We start from the raw sequence: 27,835 nt of genomic DNA, 5'->3' as shown, positions 1-27,835 counted from the left end.
ATTGGTGTGCATCATTATACTGTTTTTGAGTGAAGATGGAAATCTGTCCTAATTCTATGCTACTACCAATGTGAGACCTATATGCAATGTTCAAGGTTTCAAGAATCAAGATTAAATCGGCAATCTAGTTTGGAATTGACCTTAACCAATACTTGTACGAAACTTAGGGTTGGGGTATATTTTGACAAATTTTAAACAATTTCACACTAATCCTGACCAATCCGAGTCCCAATTCCAGAATTTTAAACCTTAATTCATAATTAGTGTCCAATAATTATAATCTAGGAGTCCAGAAGGGTGGTAACCCATTAAGGTTTAGGCCTCTTCATACATGATCTAAGAAGATTATTTGCAATCATATGATATAGCTTATAAGTTACAGATCTTCCAAAAAATTGTCCAAAAGTCAGTGAAGTATACAAAGAAATAAGGAAAAAGTTTTCTAAACCCATGGAGTACGGAAATGGTTGACTCCATCAATATCATTGGAGAAGATCCAAGCAATCCACACGTCAAAGGGCAATTGATCCACTTGGGTATGATTTGGTTTCTAAAAATATAAGTCAAAATAGGAAGGATTAATGGACGGGGAATGGGACGTGTGTCAACAGTCCATGACCCCTCAATAGCCTATAGGGTCAATTAACCAAAAAATTGTGGATTCGTCCTTTGTAGTGGTTAGGTGGCCTTAGTTTGACTCTTCACAGTGACACGTACGTGATGATCCGTGATTCGCAATTTGTAACGATCATGGTTATGAAAATTGAAATCATGATTGAATCGATCTCAAAAACCTTAGAATTGGCCTTCCAAATCTAAAAATCTAATGATCTGAACCCTGAAATAGATGGAATAAAAAAAATTGAAAAAAGGGATAAGTCACAGGCCGATTCGACCTATCTGATTAGATCGAATCACTAAATTCACTTTGCAGGTTGTTCTAGCGATCGGTGTAGCTTGATCATCATGCATAGTGAACATGGATCTGACTCTTCTCCAATTAGCATGTCACCCAATTAGAATTCAATTAACCATCCAACGGCTGAAAAGACTTGGACACACATCCCAACACATTGATACACATCTCCAAATCCACTCAGTAGTCGAATGACTAATAGGGCAGTAGAGGATTTTCTTTCCGAATTCCCATTCTAGTTGTCTATTTTGCTTTTAGGATGCATTATTTAGGAAAAAAATTTCCTCCACCACGCAGGAAGAGTTCAACCACTATTATAGGATCCTAAAACTTCCCCTCCCCTCTATTTATGAATGGTTGAACATAACCCCCAATACTGTTGTGCAATACCTTTTCCCACCCATCCGAAAGCCACAGTCAAGGGATTTCCCTTCACCGTGTGGCTTAAGGAAACCTCGGTGCCATTACTTTATACGTAAATAAGCATGGAGGAGCCATTTTAAGGCTTGTCAACCGTCAAAAAGCTGCATTACAGCCATTAATGCTACCTGCTAATACCTCCACCTAACAGACCAATATTTTGAGAAAGAAATCAAACAGTTCCCATTCTTAATTCAATTAAGAACCCAACAATCTCCCATGAGATAGCAGCCATAACAGGCCCAATAGGATTTGCAGAAAGAAAACATGGTCAGCTTCTAACTTCCCTAGGATAGAGTTTAAACAATCAAAGATCATAAATTCCTGTTGAGAAACCATCTTATCTGACCACCTCTCAGGGCAACTGGTTATGAAATGGCCAGATTGTTCATGCTACACTGTTGATCCAGGTCTCACTTGTAAAATAATAATAATAAAATAAAAAACAATAGTAAGTATCTAATGCTTGAAATTGTATATTTATATTCCATGATCTGAATGTTACACCAGCAAGGACCCACTCAGATTCAATATCAGGTTCAGGATCTAACAGGGACTCCATTAATCTACAGATTGAGTCAAATAAACCCCCCCCCCAACCCCACCTCTCTTCCTAACAAATTATAAAATGGATTACAGGAAACAATGAGTGCCCTAAAGTGGATATTGATCAGCCTGGATCTTGGATTAAAAATTTTCAATATATGCCTATGGTCCACCCAAGAGCGGAGAGTTCAGTCAATAATGGGATGAAAGTTTAATCTGCCCAGCCTAAGCTCCAGCAGTAAAAGCATTAGTTAAGTAATTTCAATGGAAAATAAACTAGACAGTCTGAGTGCAGGAGCACAATAACCACAAAATTTGACTTCTTGACGAGCAGAGAACATGATTTTAATCTGGGGTCAAGAATTCCAGCCAACAATGCAGAAAAGGCAATTTTAATCTCCCTAATCTAAGCTCCAGCAGTAATAGCTTTAGTAAATTATTGCCAATGGAAAATAAACCACAATTGTCACTGTGGACACTAGACAGCCCAAGTGCAGGAAGACAATAACCACAAAATTTGACTTCACAACTAGCAGAGTACATGATTATAACCATCCAATACAGGGCCCCTGTCTGGGGTAAAGAATTCCGGCCAACAATGCAGAAAAAGGCAATTTTAATCTTCCCAATCTAAGCTCCAGCAGTAATAGCTTTAGCAAGTTATTGTCAATGGACAAAAAAACCACAATTGTCACTATGGACAGTTGGACACAAGACAACCCAAGTTCATGAGCACAATAACCACAAAATTTGACTTCTAAAGTAGCAGAGTACATGATCATAACCATCCAATACAGTGCCCCCGTCTGGGGTCAAGAAATCCAGCCAATAATGCAGAGAAAAGTGACTCCTATGAGAATCTCGCATGAATACATTGGATTGTGCATCCAGTACAGCACTAGTGTGCAGAATTTCTGTAAACTTTTACTAAATTATCACATAACAATGGAATTATGGAACTTAGAAACCCTCAGCAATAGTAAGATCCACAAGTCTCTCCGCAATTGGTGGCAGAAGTGATGAGAACCACAAATCATGCACTCAATTAAGAATATATATATTTTTTTTTGGGTATTAGTGCTCAATTAAGACATGAAGAACCCAAAAATGCAAAGATCCTCCCTGCACCCCCACCCCCAAACAGGGAAAAAGGGATCATCTGATTAGTGCAGGAAACCCATTTCAGACCAGGATTTGACATTTACCCATGTGATAAGTCGGTACATAGAAAATTTGGGTGATTGATGTAAAGTATAACAGCCAGTGCCAGAGAATTTACTCTGGAATCATCTGTTCATTGTCTGCATCTCCCTCTTCCTCAATCTTAGGCTTTGATGGTGCTTGGCCAGCCCCAGGAGCTTGCTTCTTCTTGATTCCACTCACAATGTCATCAATCCTCAGTAGCATACAAGCAGCTTCAATGGCCGTCTTAAATGATTGTGCCTTCTCATTTTATGCATCCCAAATCTGAATATCAAAAAGAAGAAAGAATTAAATACAAAATTTCAATTAGCAAAACAAAGGATAAACAAACCAGAGTAAAGCTACAAATACCTTCTTCTCTTTCATATCCACAATAGCACCAGTGGTCCCATCAATACCAATCCACGGGTTTTCACCATTTGCATGCTGCAACAAAGAATCATCATAGCAGATACAGAAATTTGTCATTACCCCATGTCATTAGATCTCAAAATTTTCAATTATCTGCTAGCAGCTGTATACCTTTCCCTGCAAGGCAGTCATCGTCCGGATCACATTCACCCCACAGTTCTGGGCCAAAGTCCGTGGGATTGCTTCAAAGGCAATTGCTGCAGCTTCATATGGCCAATGTGGACAATCAAATGCAAAGGGAAAATATTCTAGTCATCTCTCTATCTCACCACACTCGAGCAATTTCTAACACTTCCAGGAAGGGTAACTTAGCCTGGGAAAAAAAAACTAAAAGTTTTCTTTTTTTAATTTTTTAAGTAGGGTAACTTGTTACTTGTTCTTGTGCTCAGTGATTGTCAAGGTAAAAAAAGAGTTGCCAAAGTCATGGCACTTTTCATATAAAGTAATACAGTTTGTTCAACGTAAAACCTTTAAACATAGTATATGTTAATGATAATTTAATATCTTCTAGGTTGCTCAGTGAAAGTATTACTTTTTTGTAAAGCTTCAGAGTCACAAATTTCAATTGGCTAACTATATTGATATCACGAAGTCAATTTACCTTTTCTATGCCTTCAATAGATGAACTCTTCTGTTTCAAGGTAGCAGATACAGTCAGCTCTGAAGCACCCCCACCAGGAACAAGTTTTGGATTTTTAACTATATTCCGTGATACAGACATGGCGTCCTGTTTATTACAAATATTCTTAGAATGCAAATTCAAAAATACAAAGACTCTTTGAATACAAATTCAGAATATACCTGAAGGTTCCTTTCCACTTCATTCAAGAGGTCCTTGCTAGCACCCCTTAAAAGAACTGTACAAGCCTTTGGGTTTTTGCACTCTTCAATGAAGGCAAAGAACTCATCCCCAATTTTCCTGACCTCAAAAAGTCCTGCTCCAGTTCCAACGTCAGATTCCTGGAGCTCATCTGGTCTATTGATAACAACTGCTCCACATGCCCTAGCGATCCTGTTGTTGTCAGACTTCCTCAACCGTCTGATTGCACTGACCCCTGCCTTGCTAAAGAAATGGCAGGCAAGATAACTAAGACCCTTCTCCATGATTACTAAGTCGGGCTTGAATTTCAGAATCTGTGCACAAAGGTTCTCAATATATTCTTCTTCCATTTTGAGAAGCACTCCCCTGCCAAAATTCAACTCATTTCAATCAAGCTAACTGCAGTACAAACTTTCCCAGAAGTTCAGTGATATTCATGGTTGACGATCAACATTTTCACACACTCAATATCTACTTTTCTATGCAGAAGCCAGTCAATAGAGAAGACAATATATATATATATATAAGCCTGTGAAGCAGGATTTTCATTCTAGCACATGAAAAAGCAGGCCTCACGGTCTAAAAAACACTCTGAATAACCATAACGAAGTATCTAAGCTCCCTCACCCACCCCCTAGTGGAACTAACAGGGAACAAAAGGAAGCCCAACGAGGGATTCTCTCAAACACTTGAAAAATGTTTGTCCAGTCTAACAGGACAGTTTTAAGTGAGATAAGGAATTGAAAATAAGGCTTTGGGCATAAACTACTAACTACTTACTAGTATTAAATTTTGAAATTTGAAATCAAACTATTATCATGGTTTAAAACAACTAGAAATTCACGAAGTTGAATTTTGAGTTGAATTTAGAGACAACCAAAGGATAAGAAATTGAGGCTAAAAAAGATATTAATTTAAGAAATACAAAAATCTCTCAAGGTCTTACGATCTTTTTCCAGGCACATAAATCTCTCAGGGTCTTACAATCTTTCTCCAGGCTTTTAAGAAAAAGCCCCTGGACGTGGTTGTAGAACTAAATCACAGACAAGAATTTTGACTAGGATGGAATGAGAACTTTAAGCTGAGTCAAGAAGGAAGACATGTACGCAACAATCAAATGGCAGAGAAGAACCAAAGATATTGCAGAGATACCAGAGCAAGAAGAATGAAAATCAGTAGAATAGTGGTTCACTAAGTAGTAGAGCTAGATTACCAGTACTTAACGTCATCAAGATTCCATTGATTAGGGTCCAATGCACACCCAGAAACTAATTTTTTCCGGCAACTAGAATTCTCTTTGTTCATGAAACATGTAAAGTGATTGTGCTCATGTTTTTTAAAACCAAAATACAAACTGGTCATATAACCAAAACCAAAAGAATCCGAATTAACAAAAAGTAACAATTATTTATGGGTGCATCTTGTTGTAACCAAAGTGGTGAACTTAGAAGTTGTAACCTTATTTTGAGTTTTGAGTGCTCCTTGTCTTATTCCAGAGTTCTTTAAGTCAGGGGTAAGGATCTTGGCTGCTGGACCTTTAGGTCTAAGTTCAGAATTTCTGCTTGCATCCAGGGTTCATGATTTGATTGAATCTATTATTATGAACCCTGGCTTATTAAAATCTGACAAACATTGTTTGCTATCTGTACGTGCTATCTCTTTCTATTTCCTATGGATGTATCATAATACTGCCATATTTTTTCAGAAAAATCCAAACCCAACTCTGTTAGTTCAAACTATTACTAAATGGGTCTATGATTTAAGACTCGTTCCTTTGCATCCTTTCCAATAGATTTCTCAGAACCAGTCTGATGTTGTGTGGGAGCTTGATACTTACCATAGGTTGTCAGAAGGGGAATCACGTGTTATCATTTGTGATGGCAGTTATGAGTTGTTGAATGGACCTGCAGGTTGAGCTTCAATATTATTGTTTCAGTCTCACTTTGTTGCAGCCTATATAAATAATGGTTTTGTAGGGAATATGCAAGAATATGAGCTACGAGGAGTATATCAGGGGATGCTAGGAGCACATGTCGTAGTTTGGATGGACTGTCATGAGGTGGCAGATTAGCTAATGCAAGGAAATGCGGGAGGCTGGCCCTGTGAATATTTAACTTATTGTATGATGTGTAAGAACTTATGAAGTGTTTTAGTTATGTTTGTTTAGTTAAGAGGTAAAGCAAGGGTGTCAATTCGGTACCGATACCGAATACCGTACCGAAGGAGATTTGGTATGACAAAATGGTATTTTCTCAGTTCAGTACGGTATTGGTATTTAAGACAACCATTTGGTATGTACCGAAACACCGAAACCATACCGGCTGTGCACCAAATTACTGACTACATATATGTAAAAGTAAAAACAAAACAAAACAAAACAAAACAGAACAAAAATATCGAATAGAAACTGTACCAAAACCGTACTCATACCAAATAAGACCTGTATTTATACTGAATAAAAACCATACCAAGCCAGTATGGTATCGGTACTGAAATTTAGGATTCTCTCGGTACGGTACAGTTTCGGTATCTTCTCTTGGTCTGCTGTACCCTATCAAAACTGTTCCAAATATCGTACCGGTTGACACCCTTAGGGTCTAGGGAAGAGGTCTCTATTGCCCATAAATGGACAATGAAGGTGAAGGTTGATAAACTATCGGCTTCTATAAAAACTGACGTCGCAACTGCTTTATTTTTGTTAGTAATTATGTTTTCGTTTCATTAAAAAAAAAATCAAAAGTTACTTACCATCATGTCATTCTCAGAGCTATCATTGTCTTGCATGCTTTCAAGTGTGAAAAAACAGGATTTTATCCTCATTGAAAAAAGAAGTATGTTAATCTAAAAGGGTAAAAAAGTAAGGCTACAACAACTTTTTCACCAACTTTGGTTACAACAAGAGTTTCCCTTTTATTTATTATGGGAGTGAGATCTGAGAGAAGCGCAGTTTTCACCCTGAAACACCCAGCTCAAGTGGTCCAACCAGGTTGTTTTATACACATTTAAATTAGATAAAAATAAATAAATAAATATATAAAACAAGGACTTGGGTGTCGGGAAGGCAAACATTTGCAGCCACCACAAGGGTCAATGCCAGTGACCAAAATATGTGTAAACAGTAGTCACAAAGAGGTACAAAATCCTGCTTCTGTTTAGATAGGCAATGTATGAACAAGGAAAAATATGCAAAGACAACACAGCAAATCTTACCAGTCCTCTTCCTAGAGCAGTTCAGCATTGTCTGATTCTCTCCCTTCTTATATTCAAGAGGGCAATCAAGAAGTATTATGCGTGGATTTAATATCCTTCTTCTCATTTTTCCAGGGGCAACATCTTTGTTAAACATAACACCTTTCAGCACTCTAGAATCTTCCAACTGGCCACCAGGAACCTTCTCAACCTTTATATACTCTTTGATATCGATTTCCCGCAATCCTTGGCCAAGATCGACACCCACGGTCATGGTAGCATCAATAGCTAAGTCCTGGACAGAAAAATTTCAGGTAAAATTTCCCCATTAAAAGCAAGAAGAAAAATGCTTAAATTAATAAAATGAGATGCCTATAAAATGATTAAAAAAATGAAAGTATAAACATGATATCCAAGATAAGAGGATAAAACAGGACAGGTAACTTACAGCAATGAGATCTCCAAACTGACTAGTGAACTTTCTTGCAATACAACTCTTAACCAGTCCCAGAATTGCAGGACCTGCCGTGATCAAATACTATCTGTTTAATGGGAACTAAATGTTAATGAGCTTACAACCAAAGTAAAGAATAGATCCACTGAGTGCCAAACATTTTACGAAATGTTAAAGAGGAATGCTCTGACAGAATTAAAGAAATAAGCTAAGGAATTCCCGTGATATTAATAAAATATATATATTTTTTTACCCCAGAACTCCAGGCTCGGGCAGCCTTTTAAAATTTTATTGAAACAAATGAACAAACACCGGTACATCGAGGAACATCCCATCATACCCCAAACCCAATCAAAATTATAGGGAACATGATCAGCCACTGAAATTGTCTGGAAACTTACGATCATTCACATCAATCGACACACCAATTTTGTCAAGCACAGCAATGGCGTCCTCAAGAGCTTGGTTGTACGCTGTAATAATGGATTAAAATTTAAAACAATAACAGGAAAAGACATATTTCTTGTCAAAGTAAACTAAAGGATCAATTTCCTCCAAGACGTTAAATTACCTCAGCAAATGACTGTGGGGTGATAATTCTTGTCAAGAAAAGCTTCAGCCACATGAAGCACCTCGCCAGCTATTAAACAATAAAAATTTGTTACATTCAAACAGATCAATAAAGCCATCATCTTCCTATTCAAAATTATGAGCACAGCCCCAGCCCCAGCCCCAGCCTGCCAACCCCCAGTCCCAAAAAAAAAAAGAAGGGACAGAAAAAGCCACCACTACAATGAGTCCATTTTTGCAGATCAATACTTGAGCTGCCTCCATTAAACAAATCAAAAGAAACTTGATAGTACCTTCCAGAAGGGGATCCTTAGAAATACCTAAAACTTGAGTTTTATAGATGTCATGGTCACTTGTGATGTTGTTAATATAGGAAATCTCCCAGCTAGAACTACTATAGTGGGCCACGTATCCCAGCTGTCTGTGCAACAAGCATCTCATAGATGTAATGGGAGCAATGGCACAGGAGCAGATGTCCATTCAAGGACCACAAGTATACTAATAAGGTAAGAAAGTCGACCCAGACACAAACAGGAAGAATTGCCAGGTACCAAGGGATTGGGGCTTAAATTTAGTGGACGTATTCCAAATTGACCAAATGATTAACCAATTTTGATGATTTCAAATCTCATTGGTTCATCGGGTTAAGGACTGTCACCCATACATAGGTCCAAGTAAGACATAAATCCATCTTATCAAGGATAGCGCAAGATTAAGCAAAATCTTATTACATTAATGCATTAATGTCGAGGAGAGATGCACTTTCTGTTCCAGAAAAAAAACTAGCATGGGAGCAGGCTTATATAACAACATACCAAGAACAATTACTGAAGTGGTTCCATCCCCTACTTCTTCATCTTGTGTGCAGCTGAGTTCAATCATAGACTGCCATTCCAGGATAAGTAAATTGCAACAAAATTTGAAAGTGAGTAGTTGTATCCATAGATAAACAAGTAAAGTCCAATAACATTACCTAAGTGACAAAAATAGCAGCATATTTAAGGAAGAATCTACCAAACAATAATCAAGCAGAAGATAGAATAAGCTATACCTTAGCAGCTGGATGGGCAAGGTCCAACTCACGCAGTATAGCATTTCCATCATTTGTCACTACAATGCCTGGTAAACCCAAAAGGAAAGAAAATCATTCAATATTCTTAATACTGGAAAAGTTTGGAGTAATGAATTACACACCAATTTGACAAGAAAACAAAATATAAGCAGATCTTGGAGAAAACAAGCAAATTTAATGTCAGAAATGAGTCAAACAATGGAAAGCCAAATTTTAATACAATTTTATGCCATTGTTTAATCACTTTCTGAAGTTTACACATTCAATGGGCTGTTCGACCCCCACCCAACCCCAACCCCTATCAAAAAATGAGACATTGAATCAGCCTTGCGGAGTTTTTTTAAACACGGGTGGGATGGTGGGAGAAATTGTAACCACCTCCAACCTGTTTGAGATTTTAAAATGTAACCGCAAGCGTACGGATCAGTGTAGCTACGGGTCGAACACAGGGAAAGCAACCACTTTATTTTTTTACTTTTTTTAATAATGCGAAAGTGAACCGATTAATGATTGTCATCTAATTCTAATTACCGTCCTAAACATATGTATCTAAAATAACGTCCTACCCATTCGTCATCTAAGAATTTAAACACACAAGCCACGTAATTAAAATTAAATAAATAAATAACTGAAAATAAACACCCCACGCAATTAAAAAGCAATGAAGGAAAAAAAAATGCTGAAATAAAAATAAAGTAAAAGAAAGGGGATAAAGCTAGAGAGACTCATAAGTAGGTTTCTCTACTTAGCCCGAGGGATGCATCATAATATAAGCTTCCCTACTTGACCAGAGAGTCACTCTTACAAGGGTTACTCTACTTGGCTTTAGGGAAAGGGAAACAATTAAAATAAAAACAATAAAATGATGGTTCTATGGCTAGGAGGGGCAAAGCCAACACATACATTAGCCATGAACCTTGGGGGAAAGAGATAGCAATAATGTAACGACTGAAATTAAAATCCTAAATTAAGAAAGAAAGAGTAGTTAGAAGAGGGAATGAGAGGGAGGAGAGAAGATTACTGAAGGAGCCTACTTACTTGAACTTCATCCCTTGAACTGAAAACTTGATCGATTTGAGATACTACCAATACTAAAAACCAGATCTGGAATAAACCAAATCTGAAATTTCTAGTACTAGAGAAAACAAATCTGAAGAAAAAAATTGAACTTGAAAGACATGCTTCATAGCTTGTTCTTGTCACCTAGAACTAAGCCTAGAACTAGAACTTGAAAATTACAACTTCAATTGTTTAAACAATAAAAATAAAAGACTGAATCAAAAACAAAAGTGCTTGCATTAATTGAATAAAAAGAACTTACAAAAGTGTTTAAAGCATAAACCTAGAACTAGAGCTAGAGCTAGAGAAAGAGAAAACTAGAGAAAGAGATAGAGCAACTAAGAAAAAACTAGAAGAAGAATGAAGTGCCTCCTCCTCTTGTGTTAATTCTATTATATAGAGAATGGGGGAGGGAAGCTAAAGATTTTAGCTTCTAAAAAAAAAAAAATTTTTTTTTTTTATCTTGTTGATGAAGTGGAGGAGAGAGAAGAGAGAAAACGTGTGGAGAGAGATCTCCCATGATTTTTCTTGCTTTTTTTTTTCCTATTTTTTCTCCATTTTTCTATTTTTCTCTCTCTTCTTGCGCAAGAAACCCCCTTTGGCCGATTTTTCTTGCTTGGATTTGGACAATATTATATTTTAATGGGAAATTCCATCCATGCCCTTGTCTTTTCTTTTCTTTTTCTTCTTTCCTATTTTTTCTCTTTGTTTTCTCTCTCTTCTTCAAACTTACATAAAACTATCTTGGCCGACCTCCTTTAAGTGATGAGTAGGAGAGAGAAAATCTTCTAAAAAAATCTCAACAAAATGGCAGCTAAGAGGTTCGAACTTGAGACCTCCTAATAAACAAGGGATTTTGCACACCACAACTCACCAACTACGCTAGGTAGTTGTTACCAAAAGCGAATCTTCAATTACTTAAGGATGTGGTCCATCGATCCTTGTTGGCATTTGGAATATTCCTCACACCCTTGGGACAACTACAGATGAGCTGGTTCTGCATCTCGGTTCAGTTCTGATCCATTATTCTTTTTCTGATCCGAAAAGAATAATCACTTGTACGGTTGACCAACCGAATGTGTACTTACAATTGAACACGTCCATCTTGCTCAGAATTTCATCCTCTTCGCAACCATGAAAAGAAATAAGACCTCTTTACGTGTAAAATTGGAGATATAGCGCCAGATAGTCCTTAAGGCCTTGAAAATATAAAACCTACAAAAAGAAAGTAAAACCCAAGGTAGCTCCATTCTAAATATGTAAAATGCATGTTTTACTACACTAGATTTCACACATAAATGTGCTCATCACAACCTAAGAAGATGGTAATCCTTTTGAATTCACAACTAGAAGAAGCAGAGGACCGAAATAAGAAGCATCCAGAGCATATACAACAGCAGAGCATAGTAACAAAACATATGATGAATACAACTCGGTTAAAAACAAGAGACCATTATAAGTCATGGGCACCAGAACCATGTTAATGTAGAACTGGGATTGACAAGTCAACCTAGTCCCAAAGCTGCAGCATACTTCTCAAAGAACAACCAACAATCAAGCTATAACCGCAATACAACAGGTCAGAACTAAGGAAGAAAACAGATCTGTAAATCAGAGTTTCGAATCCAGAATCTGGAATTTATGAGATCAGAATATAGCCCAGATTAAAGGATTGAATCAGATATAGGAATAGGGTCATAACAGATCATAAATCGTGAACAAACATCCATAGCAATCAGAAACAACCATACGTATCCATCGATCTCAGAAAATAAAACAGATTAGGTCAACATATCCCATCGGGCAGAACTGTGGGTGATTTGTGTAGCAGACCAACTAGTGGTCTGATGGGGCCTAACACTGTACCAAAGGATGGAGATAAAAGCCCCTGAATCAGGGATGGATTTGGGAACAAGAAAGAGAGTTTCAGAACTAACTGGAAAATAGAAAGTACTGCAGATCAGTAGTATGTTTTACCTGGGATGAACTGAGATGGAATTTGATACCTTGGAGTGCTTGAAAACAGTAAGAGAAAAGATAATAAAGTAGAAGAGGACCTCTCGAGCTTCTCACCGCAGAGAGGCAATTGGATTAAAACCAATTCCATCAGCCTTGATCAAACACAAAACTTTTTGTGGAGAAGACAAAAGCAGCAACCATCAATTTGTTTATCAAAATCGTTCCAGCTTTAGGATCCTCCTCTTCTTTATTTATAATGTTGATGGGGGAATTACAAAATAGAATCTTCCTCAAAAGGAAACCTTAATTTAGTCTCCTAATACAATACTTACTAAAAACTGAAATGAGAAACTAGATGAAAAAGGAAACTAACTAATAATGACTTGACTCAACTATATGTTGACTCCTAAGAAAACAAATATAACTTAAATTGAACCCAACTTAAAATGAAACAAACTAGTAATCCCGTAGCAGCCTTAAAGCCCCTCTTTTAGGCCCATAAAAGTGGCTTATTACACTCAAAACACATGGGAACAAAGGCCCAACATGTACGGAACCCAACCCTAGGCTTATTCCTAATAAAACAAGCCTAGTTTGGTGAAGAATCTGCATCACGTTTGTAGGGAGGCAAGGAGGAGGCATCAAAGCCACTAGAAAGATCACAGAGATCACCATTCCTCTTGCATCCAATTGTTATCTATAATTTCATCCAGCAGTGACATCATATATTTAGAATCTGCATCTTGTTTGGGTTGAAAAATGTAGAATACACATCAGAGATGCCTGAAGATACATCCCACTTTTCTCATGCTTCCGTTGTGAATAGCTTACCCACTGATCCTGTCCACTTTGTGATGCAGCTTGGCGATGGAATTAGTTGCTATCTTTGACTTGAATTTTATTTACTTTCTTTATTGGTTAGAGATTAGATTAATAGTCTTTTATTTAGATTTGAAAGAAACTGAAATTATATTTTGGATGAAATTATGGCTGCCGTGGGCTGCTTATCTCTTGTTCTCCTTCTTTGAAGTTCTCTTCTCTGATTCTCTTTTTCCTCTTTTTCCTCTTTTTCCATTCTTACTTCCCATTATTTCTTCTTCTTCTTAGTTATTTTCTAGTTTTTTCCCTCCCAGCCCCTGTTCTGGGCAACCGCAGTAGGTTCAGAAGAAAGCTTCGCTAAAGCTAACGTCCAGTGGATTGACTCTGATACTTGGGTCGAAGGCTGCTACCCTGAAGGCAACCCTAACCCCAGAGAATTACCTCCAAAGTCTATCGGTGCAGTGGGTTACGAGACTGAGTTCAGGATTGATTTCAATTCTAACGCCTGATACAACTTTCAGAATCTGTTTGCTTTGATTCTTTAGATCTCTAGTCCATCTATTGGTGGAATTTGATACAGTTAGGGAATACCAGGTTCCCCTAAGTTTCTCGTGCAATTTGGGGTCTCGGTTGAGGTGCTCGATTGATTTGAGAAGTTCCGTTACTGCTGGCTTTAAGTTTATTTCGTGGAGTCTAAAGGTTGAAGAAGGCAAGAGTTTTGAAATTATAAGTAAGGACAGACTAATTTAATTACAGAAAACCTTCCTTTCCTCAAAATTATGTTCTAATATTCCCCAATTCTATTGTAATTCAGAATAAGCCCTTATATTAAAGTTTTTAGTTCTAGAACTACCAAGCTGCCATATAATCATTTCTAAGGCCCAGCTTATTTCTGAAATTACAAGAATACCCTTTAACCATTGTACTTGGGTTTAATTACAGTTTTGCCATCTAGTTGAAGCCCTATTTACATTTGGTCATTATTGTGGGCCCTAAGCGATCCGACTCCCTCGGATCTGCATCACTTTGTCCTATTGACAGTATTAACTGGTCATAAAAAGCAGGATGGTTTCTAATGCATATTGATCTTGAACCAGGGAAGAACCAGTGGGAGACCAATTGCAACAAGATTGCAATATATGACAAACATGAACCGATAAGAGAAATTTTTCTCAACTCTTTTTTTCTTTTTTATACATGAAATGAGAAACCAGAAACTTGAAAACAATCCTCTCCTGCTTAACAGGGGTAAGGCTGCGTACATTTGGCCCTCCCAGACCCCGCAGTAGTGGGAGCCTCGTGCACTGGATTGCTTTATTTTTTTAATGAAGAAACAAGAAAGAATATGACCAATGTTTCATCACCTGGACTGCAGGAATGGAATCACAACCATACCCAACCTACTGAATCACCACAGTAGGATTCACTGAAATCACCACCAACTAGGCTCTTGGAATCACCACCAAGAGGGTTGGAACTTCATCACCACAGTCCAAAAGGACAACATCGCCACTGCACCAGCAAGCCTGAAGCCAAAACTCATTTTTATTTCCAATCGTTAAAGGGTCTAAGCCCCTTCTCATTATTCATAACTTAAGTATAGTAAGAGGATCCCTTACAACTTAAGTCTTTCTTCAAAATAGAAACTATCTAGAACATTACAAAATAGAAACTATGGCTAAATTGTAGCATATGTATCCAGCCCTACAAAATAAAAAGTAAGGAACCATAAAGTGAAACCCACAATCCCCATAATAGTTGGAAGATCTTTAACAGAATCTTCTCCACTCAAATATTCTCGAAATCCCCTCCCTATGATCTGCATCAGTTCTCCCTAGCACAATCAACCTTCAATTGGAAGTAGAACTCAACCACCGTCGACTTCGTCTACCGTCCCTCTATGGCTATGATACCAAATGATGCAAAATCGGTCTTGAGCCAGGGAAGAACCAGTGGAAGGTCAATCACAACAAGGTTGCAATACGGGACAAACATAAATAAATAATGGAAAATTTATTGAACCCTTTTTTTGTCCTTTTTTACATGTGAAAAAAGGAACAAGAAAGGATATTACGAAGGCTTCACCACCTAGTCCATGGGAATGGAATCACCCCCATATCCAACCTATTGAATCACCACCGTACCCAACCTATTGAATCACCACAATAAGGTTTGATTGAAATCACCACTAATCAGGCTCTTGGAATCACCACCAAGAGAGTTAGAAATGCATCACCATGGTCCAAAAGGACAGCATCACCACTGCACCAAGCAGCCTGAAGCCAAAACTCACTTGTATTTTCAATCGTTATAGGGTCTAAGCCCCTTCTCATTATTTATAACTTCATAGAAACCAACAAAATAAGAAACCTCTAGTATAGTAGGAGGATCCCTTACAACTTAAGTCTTTCTTCAAAATAAAAACTACCACGAAGATTACAAAATGAAACTATGGATGAATTTTAGTATATCTGTTCAACCCTACAAAATAGAAAGTAAGAAGCCGCAAAGTGAAACCCACAATCCCTATACAACAACAATAATAACTCAGCCTTATCCCAATTAAATGGGGTCAGCTATATGGATCCTTACTCACAATCCTCATAATAGCTAGAAAATCTTTAACAGAATATTCTCCACTCAAATCTCCTCTAAGTCTTCTAGAACATTCTCCATATCTACTCCCTATGATCTGCATCGGTTTCATATCAAATTAAAGAATATGAAAAAAATAATTGATTCCCCTATTCAAGGCACCATCTACAAATCCCTCTAGTAGTAATCTCAACTAAAGTGTCAAAGTAGCAGAATTGAATGAGATGACCACAGAAAACCAGCAGTCCTTCTAAACAATTCATCTTTGAATGCAGATTAAATCTATATCCCACCACAGGCAACAATGATATGTGAAAATGACATGTCTAACCATGATAATCCATCAATATAATGGTAAAGAAGTGGAGGAAAAATGTTTAGAGCGAAGAAACAGAATATGATGAATAATTTACATCTAAACACAAAAAAAAGTCATGATATTGAGTACTAGCACTGCGCCAGAGCTTGACCAGACAAATGAAAAGTGTTTAATAATATAATAAATGAAAACGAAATACCTCCCGCCGCATCTAAGAGCATCTTCAGCATGGAACGGGGGCCCAAAGTAGTACGGATTATGTCAGCAACAGCCTGCAAAACAGATTCATGCAGTAGAAACTTCAATTACATAAAAGAATAATCCTTGAGAAAACATTTAAAAGAACAAGAATAAGACAACAAAGCAAGGTCAAATGACATGTCTACTAGAACCTAACAAAAAGTAGCAAATAATAGCAATGATTGTGAGAAATGAATATGATCTCCTTTTCCTTGGGGATTGGGGTCATGATCGGAAAACTATTTTATCAAATTTCTTTTCATCCATTTCAAATTCGGAAAAACATCAACCCTGGAAACGTAATGCTGATGTAGTTTATATTCATTCCAGATCACCATTGATAAGGATTATCAAGGACTACAACTCAAGCATAGTTGTCAAGGCGTCGCCTAGGCATGCAAGCGCTTTGGTTGCCTTGTCGTTGTCACCTATCCTCCAGGCACCCTCCAACACCTTGGGTCACCGAGATGTCATGACAACTCTGACCTCAAGGCTCAAGAAAAAGGCACACGGCTTGAGCCTCATCTCCTTGCACCAGACACTACTACAGCAATGAATGCATCTTTTGTACTTTTGTGGTTCGGATGCACTACTCTTTAGACCATTGTATCCTTGATAGCTTGCACTTGTTGAAAAGCTAGAGCCTGGCTCATAAAATTCCACACAGGTTTAAGCTATGAAGATCAGGTCTTACAATCTTGCTCATAGGTTATTATAAAACTCAAGGTTTGTCATCACACCAGTTATCTAATTGTTACTGAATAATTGGAATTTTATATATGCTGAATGGTGTTGCATACTGTTCCTGTGTTATTCATTGGAAGATATTTTGCACCGTAATTGAATAATTAATATGAATTATGCCTCTTAGTTATATATACTTAACTGATATGCATATATAATATATTTGTAAACTCCTCACTTTAGTCAAATAAGCACCTCAGCTTGCATCTTGGCATCAAACATTAGGAGGCCTCGGCACCAATTAGGTGCCTCTCAGCTTAGTAACTTTCTCATTGATTGCATTGATGGTTTCCAAGACCTGTGAATTGACCGGGGGTCTAAGAGCAAAAGCATCACATCCCCCACCCTAAGTCACACATACACAAACACAAAAAAAAATAATAATAAATAAATAATTTTAAAAAAAATGGTACTATAAACTATAAAGAAGACAATCTGATGCAGTTCAAAAGAACAAGAAGGCCAGCAGCAAAAATAGGCCATCAAACTGGAGAATAGGTTAATAGGCTTAATTTGAGTGCCCAATAGTTTTTCTCATTTTTGGATGTACTATTGTAATGGGCCAATTTTATAAGCCCAGATATTAGGGATTTAAGTCTTGTACGTGATTAAGTAAGTTTCTATTTTGTAATGTTCTAGAATAGCTTTCTATTTTGAAGAAGACTTTGTTGTATACTTGTATGGGATTCTCCCTGCCATGCATAGGGGCTTTTTATTATGCTTGTTTCCATGAAGTTATAAATGAAGAGTAGGGGATCATACCAACTACCATTGATTTGAAAATTGTTTAGCCTTGAGCTTGTGAGTTCTGTGAGAGACGGAGCATGGTTTTGTGGGATTCAAAACAGCTCTACTGTGGGATGCAGTAGGGAGAACTTGGTGAGATGCGAAGGTTGGAGTTAGTGAGAGTCCTTCCTTCCTTCCTTCTATCCTTTCTCTTCTTCATTATCTTTTCTATTATTGCTCCATCTTCTCAGGTCAGATTTCTGCATACTTTGATCCCTGTGCATAGTAGTGCTTTTCTCTACTCAGTTCTGTCTTCTATCAGTTGCATATTCTAATGTTTGCTAACTCTTCTGCTCTATTTCAGTTCTAGATCCCCCATCTATTATAGTAATAACATGCTACCCTGTTTATGCATCATGTCTTAACCTGCAGCTACTAGTTCTGCTGAGTTCTACTGCTATTTACTATTTTTATCAGTTTCTAATTAAGTCCAGCACTGCTTTCTAAATCTAGTTACTTTCTATTTTGCCTCTATTTCTATTTTACATCGGTTTCTGTGTTCTGAACATGGTTTCTATTGTTAGTTTGATAAAATAAAATAAAATAAATCAGAATCTATGAAGAAGAGAGAGAGAGAGAGAGAGAGAGAGACGAAACGGAAGAAATCTAGAGCAACGATAGGATTCAGAATAGTACCTATTGTGGCCTATGTCCACCACCTATATTGCTATTATTAAGAGTCCTCCTAAAAGATAAATTATGACCAAAGACAACTAAAGCAAATAACAATGACTTAACATAAATTATGACTCAAAATAGACTCCCTCTAAACTGTGACTCTCAATTTAACACAAACACTCCCCCTCACGGAGTCACGGTACAATATTTAACAGTTAGTAACTGCTAAATCTAAGTAGTTACTATTTTGTGAAGTTCCTCCTTTGATAGTTGCCAATTCTTGTTTCTACCTAACTATTTCCGGTTCAGCTGCTACTGTTTGTAGTTACTTATTCTGATTTAGCCTACTTTCTAATTCTGGAACTGATCATAAAATATGATCCTACCATTGGACTGGGGAGATCTTTTGAGTCTGTAATCCCTGCCATATAAGTGTCCTTCGATCAGGATTCAGGAGCATATACACCCATCAGATTGTTGGTTTGTGAGATATTTCAGATCTCTAATTCTGGTACAATTATGCCCTGCAATTCTGGTCATAGCTAGAAGTCTTATTTCCCCCTTGTGTGACAAAGGATCCCACACGACCACAAGAATCAGAACCAGAACCTCAGAGTTAATGATCAGGTCTGGATATTCGACGGCCAGTCATGAGAAGAGATCAGACCAAAGATAACTAAGGAGGCTTAAACTGGAGCTTAGAACTAAGGTTTGATGGGAAAGGATGGAAAAATAAAGAAAATAAACTGAGAAGAAGATGATGCTGATAGTTTTATTGGAATCACACCAACAGATATCTAGACGGCTTTGAAAGCAGATTCTTCTGTTGACTGAGCTCATGTCCAAGCTCTCTAGTCCAGTCATTTTTAAACTTGCCCAACCCACCATCTTTCATCTCCTAGGATAGGGTCCTGTTCTTCATATACTCTTAATGAAATATGGCTGAAAAAGTGCCTCATAAGGGTCTTTCAAAACCAATCCAAACAAACAAAGATCACATATTCACACCAGCGTGCTCCTAGAACAAATCTTAAAACTCTAAAAGCCTGGTGCAAAATAAATGAATTGGACTGAAGGTATCCCCTCACATCTGAGGTTCAGCGAAGGGAATTCTCAAAGACTTTTTTTTTAATGAAACATTTTGCTTTTCATAGGTAAATAGGTATAAAGTATAAACTCTCAATCCATGAAAGTGGAGGATCTCCGAAAGGCTTAGCATAGAATCATGCCTAGATTCTTCCAACATTATTGGAAAAGTCAAAATCAGAGAAATATTTAAAGGCAGAAGAATCTGAAAATTGACAAGATTTGTCTCACCTAGTTAAAGTCACAATATGAAAGAAAAAAATATTGGGGGGGGGGGGGGGGGGGGAATTAACTGGAACTACCAGGCACTATCCTTAACTTGCTAATAGGATGGCCAGGGCAGAGACAAAATACCGAACAATGCAAGATTTAAAAATCTTCACACTTGTGCAGTATTATGTGCAATTTGTGGTATAATAAACCAAAGATGTTTTTATGACCGATTGATCATGCCCTACAGTCTTTTAGGTAGCAGCCAAAACTAAATACTTAGTAAATTTTGGGGTCTTGCTTACGCAAAAGATTATAGAAACATAGAGTTAACAGAGACGTGAACTAATTGATGCTCATCTTTTGAGTACTTGTGGAGCCTGCCTTTTTGGACCAGCGCAGAATAGAAGGTTTGTGGAATTTCCCCTTCAATTACCCAAAACTAAATAAATCAATTGTTCCCCATGACGAAGCTGCGTTTTTCTCTATATTTATCTACGCAATTTTATCTAAAACATCAGCAACACTCTAATTGCTGATTCATCCATACCCTAAATGCATCTGATGCAATGTCTAAACTACTCAACTTGTTTCCTTGAGGCTTCAAAATATCCGATGAGAAGCTATTGCTGCCAACCACATCCTCAAAAATCCTTGAGACTCTCTTGCTGCTGCCATGAACTAGATCGGCGGCTTCTCTTCACTAGTGTTTTCTGAATCTTCCTTGCGCTAAGCTAAGCAGTTGCGCTTAGCTCTCCTCTATCTTTGGAGAAGAGCTCCCGGCTTTGAGCAGAGCCAGTAGTAGATAGAGGATCAAACAAAACCTCATTGATTTCTGAATAGCAGGCTTTGGTGATTGCACTTTCCGATAGTCCTAAACCCTATGACACCATGTACCTAATCTCCACGCTGGGCTAAAACTGTCCTTCCATAATCCATATTCAACTAGGCATCAAAATCAATATAATAACCTTAAGGTGGACCTCAAACGGGACATAATTCCCACTAGCTTAAAAGCTTTTATCTTTAGATCATTAGGATCGGCCTGTTGTTTAAACAATGTTTTTCTTTTTGAATTTGAACCATCTTTTTTCCCTTTTTTATTTTTGTATTCTATTGGAAATTTACTCAATCTAAAAAGCATATCCACTGGGTTCATTTGACAAGGAGAAAGTAAAATTCTACTTTCATGTGATAATTTTTTCCAGCTACTTTGAGAATAAAATCCTACTTTCATGTGATAATTTTGTCCAAAAACTTTGAGAATATAAACAACAATCGGAATGGTTTGAAATTTTAACCATAACAAGTATCAACAAAAAAATCCAAGAAATAAGCGCATATTATATATGTAAGACAGTAGAACTATAATCTGAATAATTTCTTTTGCCCTTCACCATGTACAATTGATCCCAACCTAGTTCATCTCATTACTCTACGGTATCATGAAACTGTAGAAGAAAATGAGCAGTAGATATAGATGCATTTGGGTGCTCAATTGCAATGAATTGGACTATAACCATCAAAATAATAATAACTTCACCTTGGAAGCTTGAATATTTGCATGGAGCACTTTACCTCCAGATTCACGCTTCAAAGAATCCTCTGTTCAGTCAAGTTCATAAAAAGCATAAGATTTGCAATAGGATAAAGGTTGATGAACAATAGAGTGAATTTAAAACTTAGGCACCTCAGAAGATCCAGATTCCATATTCAGGAATAACAATATCCCCCCACCCCAGAAAAGAGGAAGAGAGAGAGAGAGAAGAAAGAAAGAAAGAAAACCAAAAAAAAAGTTCCTATAAAACAGACTAAAATGACATTAATAAATAAAGATACATAGATGTGTGCATGTGAATGCAAATGTGCATCTAAAACCCATGAGCAGTGATATTACTTCACTTCAATATCACATTTCTACAGTATTTATCCAAAGTGGAGTCATCTCTGTTGGCTGATGTGGCCTTACATTGCCACATAGGTCCTAATTAGCATATTTAATTAAATATTAAATAAATAAAAAGTAATGTAGTTCGATATAACTACCTATATACCATAATGGGTGGGGATAGGGTAGTTAAGATCCATAAGGACTCTAGTCCCTCTTTCTATAATAAGTAATTTTGTCTCGTCCCATTGAGAAGGCAAGACTTGAGAGAAGAAATAAGAAAGAGATTGACGAAAAATGTGAGACATTTGCTCACACAAAATATGTTAAAGAGAAGGCGAAAAACTAAAGAGGATCTCGCCAATATCCAGCGATTGAAAGTTACTACGGTCCAAGAGGAGGTAGGCCAAAATATTTAATTCCGCATTAGGTTTTGGTTATCAGGTTCTTCCCATAATCTTACATTAATGTTAAGGGTTTAGGGTTTACATTATGGGAGGAACCTAATAACTAAAACCTATTGCGGAATTAAATATTTTGGCCTACCTCCAGTAACCTGCCATTGCTGGATATTGGCGAGATCCTCTTTAGTTTTTCGCCCTCTTTAACAAATTTCGTATGAGTAAATGTCTCACACTCTTAGTCAATCTCTTTCCTATTTCTTCTCTCAAGTATTTCCTTCTCAATGGGACGAGACAAAATTACTTATAATAAAAAGAGGGACTAGAGTCGTTATGGATCTTAACTACCTTATCCCCACCCATTATGGTAAATAGGTAGTTATATCCAACTACATCACTTCTTCTTTATTTAATAATATTTAATTAAATATGCTAATTATGACCTATGTGGCAATGTAAGGCTACATCAGCCAACAATCTCCATGCATGGCCAAATTGGAACTAATAACTAGGCATCATACATACTAGGATTTAAGGATATGAAGATGTTTCTGTCAATTGTTAGCATCAGACAATGAATCCATTCAGGCTGATGAATTTATGCGCTCAAGCATCACATAAAACCACTTAACCACGACGAAATCATTTTGAGTCTAGTGGTTTCCAATTGAAGAACACGTAATTGAACCGGGGGAGGCCATCTAATCAATGGGCGGATAAAACCATTGAGAACGAATCAGACCCAAGTGACCCTGCAATGCTGCTCCCAATCACATACTAAATTATTCCCAGGTACCATGTTCAATCAAACATGACTGAACCTGCTCGCTTCACTGTATCTTTCAACAATGGCATAAATTAGGGAAAGACGACATCATAACCACTACGCTTCTAGTTCAGCAGATTAATGTGGTTTTATGTTAGATTTTATATCTATTCTATTATATTTAAGTTTCAAAATAAAGTCCTTCTTTTATGTGTTTTGATTGTCTTGTTATGGTGTGGGACCCTTCGGGTCAAGGTAGGAGAAAAGGGTCAATAACACCCTATGGGAGCCCTAAATTCCATTCATGGCCATTACCATGAGTGGAGAGGTGGGCAAAGAGAATTGATTGGGATTAATTTTATTTATGAAATTAATTCTTAATTCATACCATAGGTTATTGCCAAATGGAGGTAAATGGTCAATGTCATTATGTAGGTGCCCTAAAGTCCATTCATGGTCACTACCATGAGTGGGGAGGTGGACTAGAAAATGGTCAATAACACCCTATGAGAGCTCTAAATTTCATTCATGTCCATTACCATGAGTGGGGAGGTGGGCTAAGGAATTGATTGGGATTAATTTAATTAAATTGAATTAATTCCCTATTCATGTCCATATGACATTATTCTCCAATTAACTTGCCATTAGTTGAAGGTTACTCTTGAGGAATCCAAGAGGGTGCAAGGGTTGATTTTTTGTCTATATAAACCCAACCAAATACCTTGTAGAGACACACATTCACACATTGGCATCCCATCCATTTCTACTTATTGCAACCATACAAGTCTTTCTCTTCCTTTCATTTTCTCTAAGTCTTGTGTAAGGTTAGAGGGGGCTGCTGTGCTGTAGTTTTTTGCTCCTATAATGGACTAGAAGAACTACCTTATCTTCTAGTGGGAGGTTGTTTTATCTTGGAGGTAGAGGTATATAACAGCTCTTGGTAGTAGAGGGCAGCAATTACCTTAAAGGCAGCACTACAAGTGTGACTCAACCTCAATTCTGTTCAAAGTTCCTTCAGTGCTATGGTGGTGATTCAACATCTATTTCAAGTCTTTCTTCATCTCATTTCAGCTAAGGACCAATACAACATCAGCATAGTTTCTACTGCAAAAGCTTTGTATTGCAATTTATATTTTGTAATAAATTGTAATACAATTACCCAACATTTTACTCAAACCAACAAACTACATCTATAGAAATCATAGATTAAGTACCCCACTGAGCTTCAAAATACACAGTTTTCCAAATTTTGAACTGAAAGCAAATCTACTTTCCCATTTACAATTTTGTTTATCTGCTTTAAATAAAGGGCACTCAACATCAGAGTAACTATGTGAGAGCATGACATCAAAAAATAAATTTGCCAACTTACTAAGAACGAGTACGGGGGCGTGCATGGTTGGTCATCTTCCTCCTTAACTTCCCTGATAATGAGAATCTACCGATTGAAATCCAAAATGACATTAGAAACGGACTCTGAACGCTTGAAATATCGGCATAAATATAAAGGCAGACTAGGGGATAAATGAAGAAACAAAAATGGCCGAGTAAATATGAAGAAGCGCAGGAAATCTCATCACAGTTCATAATGGAAAACAAAGAGTAAGTAAAGGTATCGGATTCGGAGAAAGAAAATGGTTAAAGAGAAACCTACTGAGGATCAAATAGTTTGTGGGAGGAGGAAAGTAACCTGCAATTGTTGTTGAAGTCTGCAATCTCAAATCTGTACTCTGTAGAGATCCTTCCACCTTTGAATTTTGTGTTTTTCGGGGAAGTAGCGAAGGCGCGAAGCTGCTGGGGAAAAGACGTTTCAATAAAGAAAATAATGGGGGCAATCGATGAAGAAAGGTTTCTCACACAAGGATTTAAAACTCGGATCGGTCTCAACTCAATCGATTCAAATCGGATCACTAGAACCAATAAATATTTATTTCTCAATTCATCCTAACGGCCGCTTTCATTCAATAATTTTCATTATGATACATCATATGTAGTTTGGCTATTTATAAAGTGAATAGATCTGCCATTTCTTATTAGTATTTCTTCTGATCCAAAATTGTGGTGTAATGTATATCCCCTTATTCTGATCATAGAATATCGGTTGAGTTGGATGGTGTTGCTGCCAAAAACCCCGCTGGTCCAACCTACACAAACACAGACGACGGAGGCCCAGAACTTTGTCTGGGGTTAATCCTCCGACGCTCAAATCAGGGTCGGCGGCACAGTTTAATAAGTGGGTAATGGCGAGAGTCTCAGAACTTACCTTCCCCTTTCTTCCGTGCCTTCTTATATAGCTCTTCAGCCTTAGGGTTTTTTCCCTTTCTTCCCTCTTAGAGTCCTACTAGAATACGTCCAACCTTCTGGGAGAATATTCCCCTCATGCAGACGACGTGACCCCGCGTGATTCTGCGGGCGTGCCTCGGTGATTGAGCGTGCTCGGGTGTGAGTGGTTCCTTGGGCCCTTCGTCTGGTGGGGGACACGTGTCCTAACAGTGACACGTGTCATTACCCCCCACCGAGAGGTTATTTTGGCTATATCAGGAGCCCCCTTACTTCCACTAGGAGCTTCTTCCTGTGGGAGTAACTATCTTCTGAGGTTGACTTGTTCCCTCGGTCCTGGCATTACCAGTGACCAAGGCTTTGGGGTCGATCAAGAGGACCTTTGGCCGCTTCGGATCGGCTTTACTGAGCCCCCTGTCGAAGGTGGAGCCTTCGGTCAGCACTGCTCGGCTTTGCCGAGCCCCCTGCCGAGGGCGGGGTCCTTGGTCAAGTTCGTTCGGCTTTGGCCGAACTCCCAACCGAAAGGGGGACCCTCGGTCAGGCACGTTCGGCTTTGGCCGAACTCCCAACCGAAGGAGGGACCTTCGGTCAGGTCCGTTCGGCTTTGGCCGAACTCCCAACCGAAAGGGGGACCCTCGGTCAGGTCCGTTCGGCTTTGGCCGAACTCCCAACCGAAGGAGGGACCTTCGGTCAGGTCCGTTCGGCTTTGGCCGAACTCCCAACCGAAGGAGGGACCTTCGGTCAGGTCCGTAACTCCCAACCGAAGGAGGGACCTTCAGTCAGGTCCGTTCGGCTTTGGCCGAACTCCCAACCGAAAGGAGGGACCTTCGGTCAGGTCCATTCGGCTTTGGCCGAACTCCCAACCGAAGGAGGGACCTTCGGTCAGGTCCGTTCGGCTTTGGCCGAACTCCCAACCGAAAGGGGGAACCTTCGGTCAGGTCCGTTCGGCTTTGGCCGAACTCCCAACCGAAAGGAGAGACCCTCGGTCAGGTACGTTCGGCTTTGGCCGAACTCCCAACCGAAGGAGGGACCTTCGGTCAGGTCCGTTCAGCTTCGGCCGAACTCCCAACCGAAAGGAGGGACCTTCGGTCAGGTCCGTTCGGCTTTGGCCGAACTCCCAACCGAAAGGAGAGACCCTCGGTCAGGTACGTTCGGCTTTGGCCGAACTCCCAACCGAAGGAGGGACCTTCGGTCAGGTACGTTCGGCTTTGGCCGAACTCCCAACCGAAGGAGGGACCTTCGGTCAGGTCCGTTCGGCTTTGGCCGAACTCCCAACCGAAGGAGGGACCTTCGGTCAGGTCCGTTCGGCTTTGGCCGAACTCCCAACCGAAAGGAGGGACCTTCGGTCAGGTCCGTTCGGCTTCGGCCGAACTCCCAACCGAAAGGAGGGACCTTCGGTCAGGTCCATTCGGCTTTGGCCGAACTCCCAACCGAAAGGAGGGACCTTCGGTCAGGTCCGTTCGGCTTTGGCCGAACTCCCAACCGAAGGAGGGACCTTCGGTCAGGTCCGTTCGGCTTTGGCCGAACTCCCAACCGAAGGAGGGACCTTCGGTCAGGTACGTTCGGCTTTGGCCGAACTCCCAACCGAAGGAGGGACCTTCGGTCAGGTCCGTTCGGCTTTGGCCGAACTCCCAACCGAAGGAGGGACCTTCGGTCAGGTACGTTCGGCTTTGGCCGAACTCCCAACCGAAAGGAGGGACCTTCGGTCAGGTCCGTTCGGCTTTGGCCGAACTCCCAACCGAAGGAGGGACCTTCGGTCAGGTCCGTTCGGCTTTGGCCGAACTCCCAACCGAAAGGAGGGACCTTCGGTCAGGTCCGTTCGGCTTTGGCCGAACTCCCAACCGAAGGAGGGACCCTCGGTCAGGTCCGTTCGGCTTTGGCCGAACTCCCAACCGAAGGAGGGACCTTCGGTCAGGTCCGTTCGGCTTTGGCCGAACTCCCAACCGAAGGAGGGACCTTCGGTCAGGTCCGTTCGGCTTTGGCCGAACTCCCAACCGAAAGGAGGGACCCTCGATCAGGTCCGTTCGGCTTCGGCCGAACTCCCAACCGAAGGAGGGACCTTCGGTCAGATCCGTTCGGCTTTGGCTGAACTCCCAACCGAAGGAGAGATCGTCTGCTAGGCCTGCTTGGTCCATTCGGGCGCAAACCTCGAGGCTTCGTACCCTGACGTGGCGGTGCCATTAATGCTCGGAAGTCGTACCGCCATTCTTCCATCTATATAATGTGGGGGGCCATTTGTGGGGCAACCTTTCTTTTTTCCCTTCGGAGAGCTCACCTTCGGCCTCGGACCCCCTTCTAGCCTCGTCCACTTCTTCCCTAGCTTAGCAACAAGTAAGTGATGTCTTCCTCGTCGGGCTACAGCCCATCGTCCCGCGAGAGGTCGAGACCAAGACGTAGGTATAGGAGTCCTGGGGAAGTCCGAGGGATGTCCTCGGATTCCACCGACTCTCCCTCCTCCCGCGAC

At 39.3% G+C, this 27,835-nt stretch overlaps 1 pseudogene; it reads right to left on the bottom strand.

Annotated features, from left to right (window-relative positions):
- Positions 1-2,481: 2,481 nt before the first annotated feature.
- LOC122066177 lies at positions 2,482-24,940 on the bottom strand (annotated as a pseudogene).
- Between the last annotated feature and the right edge of the window lie 2,895 nt (positions 24,941-27,835).

The sequence above is a fragment of the Macadamia integrifolia genome, unplaced genomic scaffold (assembly GCF_013358625.1).
Source record: "Macadamia integrifolia cultivar HAES 741 unplaced genomic scaffold, SCU_Mint_v3 scaffold2283, whole genome shotgun sequence".
In the NCBI taxonomy this organism is placed as follows: Eukaryota; Viridiplantae; Streptophyta; class Magnoliopsida; order Proteales; family Proteaceae; genus Macadamia; species Macadamia integrifolia.
This window is presented reverse-complemented; position numbering and strand designations above follow the sequence as displayed.